General features: G+C 38.7%; 1 non-coding gene across 1 annotated transcript; it reads left to right on the top strand.

Annotated features, from left to right (window-relative positions):
• Nucleotides 1–5318: 5318 nt before the first annotated feature.
• Nucleotides 5319–5390, top strand: TRNAD-GUC. Its single transcript has one exon. It is a non-coding gene; the product is annotated as a tRNA-Asp (tRNA).
• The last annotated feature ends 5304 nt before the right edge of the window (nt 5391–10694 follow it).

Raw genomic sequence — 10694 nt, 5'->3', positions numbered from 1 at the left:
GTAATTAATTCCCAATAGGGATTTACTCTGTATAACAATATTGTAGATACTCTCTCTTCGTTTTGTTAATACAATTGTTCTTCTTTCATAAAAAAAAAATGGGCTTCTTGTTTGATACTTTGATCCACTTAATTGTATTTTAATTTTTAAGGAGGATATAATAGTTTTAAGGGGAAAGAACACCACCCAATCATGCTCCTTGTGTGGTTCTTGCGCCTAGACACACAAAGCGTCTTGGATACCTAAAAATTACCATCTTGCCCCATGTGAAGGTGGAAATCCCAATCGCCCAAGGCGCTTTGTGTGTCTAGGCGTGGGAACCACGCAAGGTGCACGACCTGGTAGCGTTCTATTACGATAATTTTAATCGGTGAATAAGTGAAGTATAATCAACACCCCATTCTAATGGAAACAATTTATTCTCACCAAAGTGGTGAACTAAGAAGTTGTAGCTTTCGGTTACCAAAAAAATAAAACAGAAGTTGTAGCTTTTTTTTTAAGGGAAAAAGAACTTTAACTGGTGTTGTGTGTGGCCATGTACCTGCATCCAGACCCAGCTCAAAGCAGAAAGACCGTCGCACCTCTGTACCATTCCACCTTTCTAGGGGTGTGACGGTCTTTCTGCGTCGGGCTGTACCTGGTGCGGATACATGTCCACACACAACACCAGTTAGCATTCTTTCTCCCTTTTTTTAATTATCCTTTGTCTTATTCTCAAATGTCATTTTATACACCCGCTTTGAATGAGAGAATCGAGAAAATTAATTGAAATGCATTTAACATATAAACATACTCAAAATAAACATTGTATATATTTAAACCAAGTTTACATCTAAAGGTGTCAATTTGAAATCGAAACTAAAATCGACCGTATAAAATTGTACCGAATAAGTTTTGGTGTGGCTTAGGTATGAGAAAATGGAATCTTTCTTGGTTCGGTACAGTATCGATTTCTAAGCCAAAACTATTCGGTATGCACCAAAACCGAACCCTATTGAATTATCTATTCCAAAAATAGGGATAAGACTGCATACATCTGACCCTCGCTACTCTCAGCTAAAACGCGGAAGCCTTGTGCACTGGATACGGACATGCATGTTAAGCTGCAAAGAGTACCACTGCTAGCATCTTGCCAGCATTCTTTACCTAGCACCGCCGCACTTCGCAACACGTCGACCCTAAACACTGTGACGCTCTGCCTCGTGCACCGAAGCGAGTACCTTCACTGGCATCAAGTTGATATCCTTGCCGCTGCCTCATCAACCTGAAATCACTGCCTTCGTGTCTCGCCAGCACCGACTATATACACTTAACAAGTTGCAGGTCTTCACCGTCTTCAATGGTTCACTTCAGCAAAATAGGAAGACTTGAAGAAGGAAGAAGAGCATCAAAGCATAGGCCTTTCAGACAATTACACCAATTCTCTTTCTGACAGGAGAGCTATTGCATGTTGGTTGTTGCAAAAAATCAGTTCTTTGCTTCAAATCATCACTGAACTCACAAGGGCTGTCTTCATCTATAGTCTCAATCACCTCACAACACTTCTTCCTCTGCAATTTCGTACCCATGGCTTGAGACTGCCTCTGCTGCCTAAGTTGCAGGATTTCCATCTCCACATTCTTCACTAGTTCATTCTTTGAACCAATCTCAATCTTAGATCCAACTATACTCACAGTATTGGATTTGGAATTAGCCTTGATCAGATCTTGAAGGTCATTGGCACTGGTAGAAGGAGAAGTCCTGACCCTTCTAGAAGTCCTGATGGGTACAGAGGAGAAGTAGCTAGGAGGCAAGCCCATGTTGTCGCCACGGCCGGCCAAATCGGCGCAGCTATACATGAATTTTACATAGGTGTTCCTGGCCTTACTAAGGAACCTTATAGGTGCTTTGACAAAATGGCTTAGCTTGGTTTGTTTGCTTGGTTTGTCAGCCATTTCTCAGTAGCAGGTGAGTGGAAAACAGAGACTGATATGAAACAGAGAACTCTGTTTTGAGAGAAGAATCTGGGCAATGGAGATTACAGAATTCAGATTAGAACGAATTAGAGATTGCAGAGATAAGAAGCAGCTCAGGGTTATTGACAAGGTTTTTGCATGATGGGTTTCTTAAAAGAGAGAGATGTTGAGAAGGAGGAAGCAACAACTTACACAGAGAGAGATGTTGAGAGGGAGGGAGCAAGAATTTATAGGGCTGCTCAGCAGGTTTTATTGTCTCTGGCCGTTTTAAGAGAGAGAGAGAGAGAAACTCATTGGTTCAAGAATATTTGTGAGGATTGCCTAGAAAGTGGGGGAGACCACTTAGGGGTCAATGAAAAATAATCAATAATTGGATATAGATAAGACTACTTAGTTTGGGATATTTGTGTCAATTAAAAATGCAAGTAGTTTAGTAAAATAATATTAAATTTTTGAGCATAGGCTCATCATGATGTCAGAGTGGGAACTAAACCAATGAGAAGGTGGAAGATGACCTAGTTCTATTTTAAAATTTTGGAATATTTATGTCAATTAAAAATGCAAGTAGCTTAGTGAAGTAATATTAAATTTTTAGGCAAAAGCTCATCATGATGTCAGAGTGGGGAACTATACCAATGAGAGGGTGGAAGACGAACTAGTTCTATATAAGCTCATATTTTTATCAAAGAAAAAAAGTTATTTATGTAGATCTCACGGGAAACTATACCATTGGGAGGGTGGGAAATGGATTTGTTCTATGGAGGCCTATATTTTGTTTAAAGAAAAAGAATATTTATGCAGATCTCATGGGAAATCACACCAATGAGACGGTGGGAGATAGGTTTGCTCAATAGGGGTCGTATTTTGTTTTAAGAAACAGAGTATCTATGCAAATCCCACCGCTCATTATATGAGAGAGCATGAGAAGGAATCCCCATTCCAGCCGGCATCATGGAGATTCAAATCACTAATTCCTCTTAACTAATTAATGTAATAAACTATCCATTCTGTTTTTATTCAAATTGTGGAGAAGCATGAATAGTATATTATATTTAAAGGGCAAAAAAAAAAAAAAGAGAGTAAAGTATATGAAGTTAAAAAGGCTTCTTGTTGGTGGAGATTTCTAAAGTATACGAAGTTAATCGGAATGCCATCTTTCTAAAGATGGTGCATTCTCTACAAGATTAGAAGCTGATTTTATTCGTTCTTCTTTGAGACCACCATCTAGACAAACTACAAATTCTTTTTGGTAGAGATTTTTTTGAAAACTTTCAATTCACTCAAAATTTAAAATGTTTTTTTGGCGTGTTTTATATGCAGAGATCTCTGTCAAAGCGATTCTATCGAAATGGATTCAGATTGATCCCAATTGTGTATTTTGTGGATCTTGAGTTGAATCCATCTAACACATCTTTCTTTCATGTGATTGGTCTAAGTATATTTGGGTGGCAGACCCTTTGGGCTGAAAACAGAGTATCTCTCCCACTCTTCTCTGGGGCAACTCTGCGTTTATCTTCTTTCTCACACTCACTTTGAAAAGCGTTCTAATATTTGGTTTTTTTTTTTTTTTGGTTTTTATTATATCTTGCTACTTTATTTGGCATCTTGGAAATAAGGTGATACATGGCTCTGTTAAACCCGATCCCTACTGAGTCCTCAAGAACATTCATTCTTGGTTAAAGGATTTAAAAATCCTCTCACCTCTTTTTTCGTTATCCTCTAATGTACATTCACTTGAGAAGTGCGGTTTTTCCTTATTACCATGTTTAGATTTATTTCCTATATCATACCATAATATTCTAATATGCGTAGGAACAATCAACTCTTCCTTGAAGAGATCAGGATGGTTGATTACTATTTTGTTGGAAGGACATCTAACTATGATAGCTACAAGTTTTTCGGATACTAACCATTTTTTGGAGCAAAAATTATTCGGGTTATCACAAGGGCTAGAACACTCTGCACAGTTAGGTTACAAAATTAAGGAAGTATGGTATTGCAACCCAGATATTCTTGATATTCTTTCATCTCCGGCCTACTTCATCTGTGCGGCCTTGGAGTGTGGTCCCTCTCAGGCATACCATTTTGTAACACCTAGAACTCTAATATTTTGGATCTGACCAAGTTTATTACCACCTATGTAATTAATTTCCAACAGGGATTTACTTTGTATGACAATATTGTAGATACTCTCTCTTCTTTTTGTTAATATAAATTTTCTTCTTTCATAAAAAGAAAGTCTTCTTGTTTAAATGCAAGATAAGTTTCATTAACACTTTGCTTCTTAATATTTTGTTTATTCAGTTTTGTGGAGACATTTTATGTCTCTTTATGAAGCTTCTTAATACATTGTTTTTTCAATATTGGAAGATCCTTAATATCTCCTCTTAAATGCCTTTCTGCTCTATAAATTGCGGGAACCTCTTGCCTTTTACGGGTCAAGGTTCTCTTGAGATTAAGGAAGTCTTTTTTGAGAGGAATCAAATCTCTCTTGAGACTAATCAAGTCCCTCTTGAGAAGAGTCCCCTTGTGTCATCCGTATGCATGTATTACATGTGTTGATATTATTAATTCTCTCTATTTTTATTTTGTTGAGTTTTGAAAGTAATACTATTGTAAGTAATTTTCTTTTTAGTTTGAGCACACCCATGTAGTACTCGAAGGAGTCCAGTAGTCAAGTACACGATTACAGGGGGAGTCAATGGGTTGTTTTATCTTGGAGGCCGATTCACAATAGTCCCAGTTGCACCATAGAGAGCGTCTACGTTCTTAAACACAATGTCAAGTGACACAACTCACCCCCCCAATTTTTAAAATAATTTTTGTTACAGGTTCCTGAAAGAGGCAGTCCAAGTAATTGTTTGAAAGCTTTTATAGTAAAAATAACTTTCTACTCATTTATGTTTGATCTCTCAATATTCTGACATAATAATTTCCCTCGATGTCTTTCCTCAACTTCTCATAGGGTCATTTTAGCCTACCTCTAGTTCTTTTAGAACCTTCAATCTGAATCAAATCATTCTTCCATACTAGTGCATCCCAAGCCTCCTCTTGAACATGGCCATGTCACTTCAAACGTCTTTTGTATAAGGTTGTGTGGGACTTCAGCCCTGAATATGAATCTAAGCAATAAAAGTAAGCTTTATGCCTTTGATTATGGGGTGATTCAGAGTTCCCTACTATGGTAATTCAATAGGACCCAACTTGGTGGTGATTCCTCATCATATCTTTTCTTTTTCATATCAGTTCTTGTTTAAGAGGCATAAAAGTTATACTATCAAATGCTCTGGTTTTCTAGGGAGATGTGCCCATTCCTCTCCTACGTAGTTATTATAGCTACCTTAATCTGACTTAATAACGATGGTCGTTGTAGTATAGTGGTAAGTATTCCCGCCTGTCACGCGGGTGACCCGGGTTCGATCCCCGGCAACGGCGAATTTTTGTAATTTTTTTATTGTAAAAAAACTATTTTTTTTACATTTTTCCCCTATCCGTACAATTGGATCGGATCAGTGTCATTATCGGGATCGGTCTCGGTCGATACCAATCCAATGCAGCCAAAATCGACCAATGCGATCCGATACCTCAAACCATGGTCGGTGTCGTTATCGGGATACCGGTCCGATCCAGTCAAAATCGACCAATCCGATCCGATACCTCAAACCATGGTCCCAAATCTTGAGACGCTACCAAAGTCTTCGATGAAATGTCTGTGAGACCCTTCTAAGCGTACTCACTGCTTGTCCTAATTTATGCGCACTGGAAACGGGAAACTGGGTTCATGGTTATGCAAGTAAGAATGGTAGATTGATAACCATCTTGCTGGGACTGCACTTAGAGACATGTATGTTAAGTGTGACTACATGGAGAAGGCTTTGGATTTCTTTATTAACAATGGGAAAAATAGAATTCACAAAGTGACACATTCTCGAAGAGCCGTATATTCTTCTTGTTGATCAACGATGATTACAATATCAGGGGGCGACAGCTAGCTCGACTAGATGGACAACAAGTAAAGGGGCTGATTGCTGATATACCTAAATATAGCCACCCAATGATATCACGTCACATCATCAAGGCTAGGAACAGTCCGATGAATAAAAGCCCACTGGGTGACCAACCGACCCAAAACCATGGGTTAAGTTATATAAGAAAATTATCCACCATGTGGGTACAAATCTCATTCCTAATATGCCGCAATCGATTATCATCACACTCCTATAAGGAAACTACATCCCCACAAGGAGCACTCACGATTCCGATTAACTAAGGATCACTTTCACAAAAAGATTCCTTTGGGGAATCTCCTACCATGAATAGAAGACTCAATAAACGGGATTATCTACCACCGCCTCTATCTACAGTCTATTCTCTATATATACTTAGGTATAACCCACAACAGATCTTATCTCGACTTCTAGTGTTTTATCTGCTACTAAAGAAACTTAACTTAAGTATCGGAGAATCCCCCGCCGGAAAAAACCATTGTACATCTCATGTATAATGTATAAATGTGGTTTAATGGGCTACTGGTTTCAAAAACCAGTATTCTAGCCCATAGCTCAAAACAACCATACCTTCACTTAAGCCTAGGGGTGTCAATAAAGCCCGGTTGGCCCGAACCCGCCCTGAGCCCAGGCCCGGGCCAGGGCCCGACCCTGATTTTTCAACGCTGAGGGCGGGTTTGGGTTTAGTTATAGTTTGACCCTGGCAGGGTCAGGTCAGGTCAGGGTTTAGATCCGGAGCCTAGCCAGGCCCGGCCCGACCCGACCCGACCCAGTATTAATTATAAATATATATATATATATATATATATATATATATATATATATATATATATATATATATATATATATATATATATATATATTATATACTTAATATAAATATTTTCTTAACAAAAAAAAACAGAAAGAGAATCGTAGAGAGATAACTACTAGCTTTGTCATCATCATGAAGTGAGAACCCATAAAAAGAGTAGATCATCTACTATTTTGTTTAGGGCCATAAAAAGAGTCACTGACATGATTGTTATTTAGTTGTAGCCCCAATAAGCTTCCAGGCCTATTAAGGGGATACCATTACAATTGTAGAGAGAGAGTCTATACACACGCCGTTTTTTTCAACATATTTATTAGCTGTCCCACAGGTTGAGATCCTATGTTACAAAAACATGGTCTAATGAGACACGTGGACGGTGCCATAAATCAGGACCAACCCGACCCGGTCCGACCCTGGCAGGGTCGGGTCAGGGTTGAGAGTTTCTTGACCCTGGTAGGGTTGGGTCAGGGTTAAGGCCTCTAGGGTCGGGTCAGGGTTTAGGGCAGGCCCGGCCCAACCCGACCCATTGACCCAACTAAGTTGCAATGAGCTCCTTCAATGTTCAGTAATCCAAAGTCCAACCTCCAATTACCAAATCTCACTTTGTCATATTATTTCCTAATATATGATTAAGATATTTCCTAATATAAGATTAAGATTAAGGAGAACGGAAAGTCATGAGGAGAGCACCTCTGACTCTTCAATCCATATCTTTTCATGGGTTTCGGCTACTTTCACCACATCAAATTGAAGAAACATTGATGGTTTCACTGTTGATTTAGATCTCAACATACTCCAAGAATAACAATCTATATTAGGAAAGAAACAGAAGAAACTAATTAAAAATAATTCATAACACAATTTCAAATTCCAATAAGAAAATATCTTTTTCCATATCTGTACTACAGAAACCAGTGTTGCAATAGAAAGATCTGAAAAGGGGAGAGAAGCATCAAAGCAGAGGATTTTCAGACAATAACATCAATTCTCTTGGTGACAGTGGAACTTCTATTAGTTGGTTGTTGCAGAAAATCAGTTCCCACCTTCAAATCATCACTGAACTCACAAGGGTTGTCTTCATCTATAGTCCCAATCACCTTACAGCACTTCCTGCTCTGCACTTTGGTACCCATGGCTTGAGACTGCCTCTGCTGCCTGAGTTGCAGGATTTCCATCTCTACATTCTTCACCAGTTCACTCTTAGAACTAATCACAATCTTAGAGCCAACTATATTCAAAGTATTGGATTCGGAGTTACCTCTCACCAGATTTCGAAGGTTATTGGCACTGCTAGAAGGAAAAGTCCTGAAGGGTACAGAGGAGAAGTAGGCAGGAGGTACGCCCATGTCGTCACCATGGCCGGCCAAATCGGAGCAGCTATACATGAATCTGATATATTGGTTCCTGGCCTTACCAAGGAACCTTATGGGTGCTTTGATCCAGTGGCCTATCTTGCTTTGATTGCTTGATTTGTTAGTCATTTCTCACTTGCAGGTGAGTGGAAAACAGAGACTGATGAAACTGAGAAATCTGTTTTTGAGAGAAGAATATGGGCAATGGAGAATTAGAAATTTCAGAAGAAATAATGTTTGTAGAGATAAGAGACAACTGAGGATATTAATGTGGTTTTTGCATGATGGGTTTCTAGAAAGAGAGACAAAGAGAAATGGTAAGAGGGAGGGAGCAAGAACTTACAGGGGCTGCTCTGCAGAATTTATTGTGTATGGGCGTTAGTGGGTTCAGGGCTTCCTTTGTAGTCACAGAGAGAGAGAGAGACTCATTGGGCCGATTATTTTTGAGGTTTGCGTGGAAAGTGGGGAAGAGCACGTAGGTTACGGTTTAGGCGTCAATGGAAGGTAACCATTAATTGGATAGAGATAAGACTACTTGGTCTGGAAAGTGATAGCACCTGACGTAATAGGGACGATGTTCTCTGCCCGGGAGCGCAGACATATGGGGCGGGATGAGAAGGTCATTTTGGTCATTGGGGGTAGTGCGATCATTTTGCCTATCCCATGTGTTTTTGGTTGCATCCTACACCCCCGGTGGCCAGTGCAGAGAAAAATTTTCCTAAGAATATAGGTTCTTTGTGCAAGTGGATAGGGAAGCGCACCAATATGGTGTAATGGAATGGCTTCATATGTAGAAGGGCAGCAAGGTCATTTAAAAGAGAGTGAAAGGGGAGTGGTGCTAGTATCCTATTGGCTAGTGGCTAAGAGAACCTTTTTCCAATAATTTTGTAAGGAAAGAGAACGTTACTTGGTCGTGTGCTGTGTGCGGCCCCAGTGCCAAGATACAGTGCTGCTTGAAATGACCATCGTGCTCTCTGGGATTTTTGCCTTTTCATGGGGGTATGGCGGAACTTTTGTGCGACTGTGTGTCTAGGCGCAAGGGCTGCGTGCCGCACAGAACTAGGTAGCGTTCTTTCTCCCAAATTCTTATGTACAAGTTTCCCATGATGCCAAAAGAGGAAATCACACCAATGAAAAGGTAGGAGACGGGTTTGTTAGGGCCAACAATTTATCTAAGGAGAGAGAGTGTTGTGTGCATAGCTAGCAAAAACGTCGTTTTAAACGTGCTCTTTTTTTCTACCGTTTTAAACGAGTTTTGTTGTTTGTTTTTCAAACATACGAGAAAAAATAGCAAACAACAAACATTCTTGTTTTAAACGCGTTTAAAACACGCTTCTATTCTTTTGGTGTTTTTATGCAATATTGTTTGTTGTTTGCACTCGTTCGATTAACTAACCATATCTCTCTCTCTTTGGAGCTCTGATCGATCTGATTCTTTCGTTGGCGTAAAGATGACTCGAAGGGTTATAGTTCTCATGATATCACTTTCAACTCAAGGTCAATGCACAGAGCCCAAAATCGAGCTATAAACTGATGCACCTACTGAAAAGGGTTTTTAGAGCGAAGACTCCCAACTCCAACTGAACATGCATCACTCTATGAGTGTTTTGGTTGTGTTGACAACAATGATCAACACCATAGCCAAGCCACATTGTTCAAGACTTTAGACATTATGATGTACGAATTAGGAACTGAAATTGGATGATATTAGATGACATGTTTTGGAAGTTACAATGGGTTGTGTAATATATATGGATTAATTTTTTATATTACAATTTATATGAGAATAGCGCCCTTTTTTTTTTGAGAATAGCGTCCTTTTTTTTTTTTTTTTTAAATATAGATGTTTAAAAACTGTATCGTCTGTTTTCCATTTTTTTGGCCATTTGTTTGTATTTTTTTTAATCATTTAAGACCCTTATTGTCAATTTCTGTTTTTATATTTTTGCCGTTCCAGCTTTTGCTGGCTATGGTCGTGTGTGAGTCCCATAACTCATTATGTGAGAGAGCCAGGAAAGGAATCTCCACTCTGGCATCATGAGGATCTTTTTTCTTTATTATTTTACTACTTAATGTAATAAATTAATAATTCTATGTGTATCAAATTGTTGGAAACATATATATAGAACATTATATTTTATGGAAGAGTGAAAAAGCATGCCAAATAAAAAAGGCCTCTTAGTTGGTCCACCTAATTGTATCACTTGAAAGGATGATATAATAATTTCAAATATTGGTGGATGAATAGTCAACACTAGTCAAATGCTAATTATTAAAAAAATTAATAAATAATTATATTCAAATTCAACCATATACAACCTTCATGTATTGGCATTTGGAGCAAGTTTTCCTTCACCATGTGATTTTTTTTTTGGTAAACCATGCGATGAAGGTTCCCTATATCATCATTTTTTTTTTGATAAACCACTACATCATCTTAAGGTTCACAAATCACTATAGGGTTTTAGTATATGTTTTAAAATATACTCCTGATGGATACACATCTGAAGTCCCGCGGTAAATAGATTTCCATTCAGTGTGCTTCAAGGAAAACTTGGTCCCAAGT

Source organism: Telopea speciosissima, chromosome 5, assembly GCF_018873765.1.
Source record: "Telopea speciosissima isolate NSW1024214 ecotype Mountain lineage chromosome 5, Tspe_v1, whole genome shotgun sequence".
NCBI lineage: Eukaryota > Viridiplantae > Streptophyta > Magnoliopsida > Proteales > Proteaceae > Telopea > Telopea speciosissima.
The sequence above is the reverse complement of the archived record's forward strand: the minus strand, read 5'-3'. Positions and strand labels throughout refer to the sequence as shown.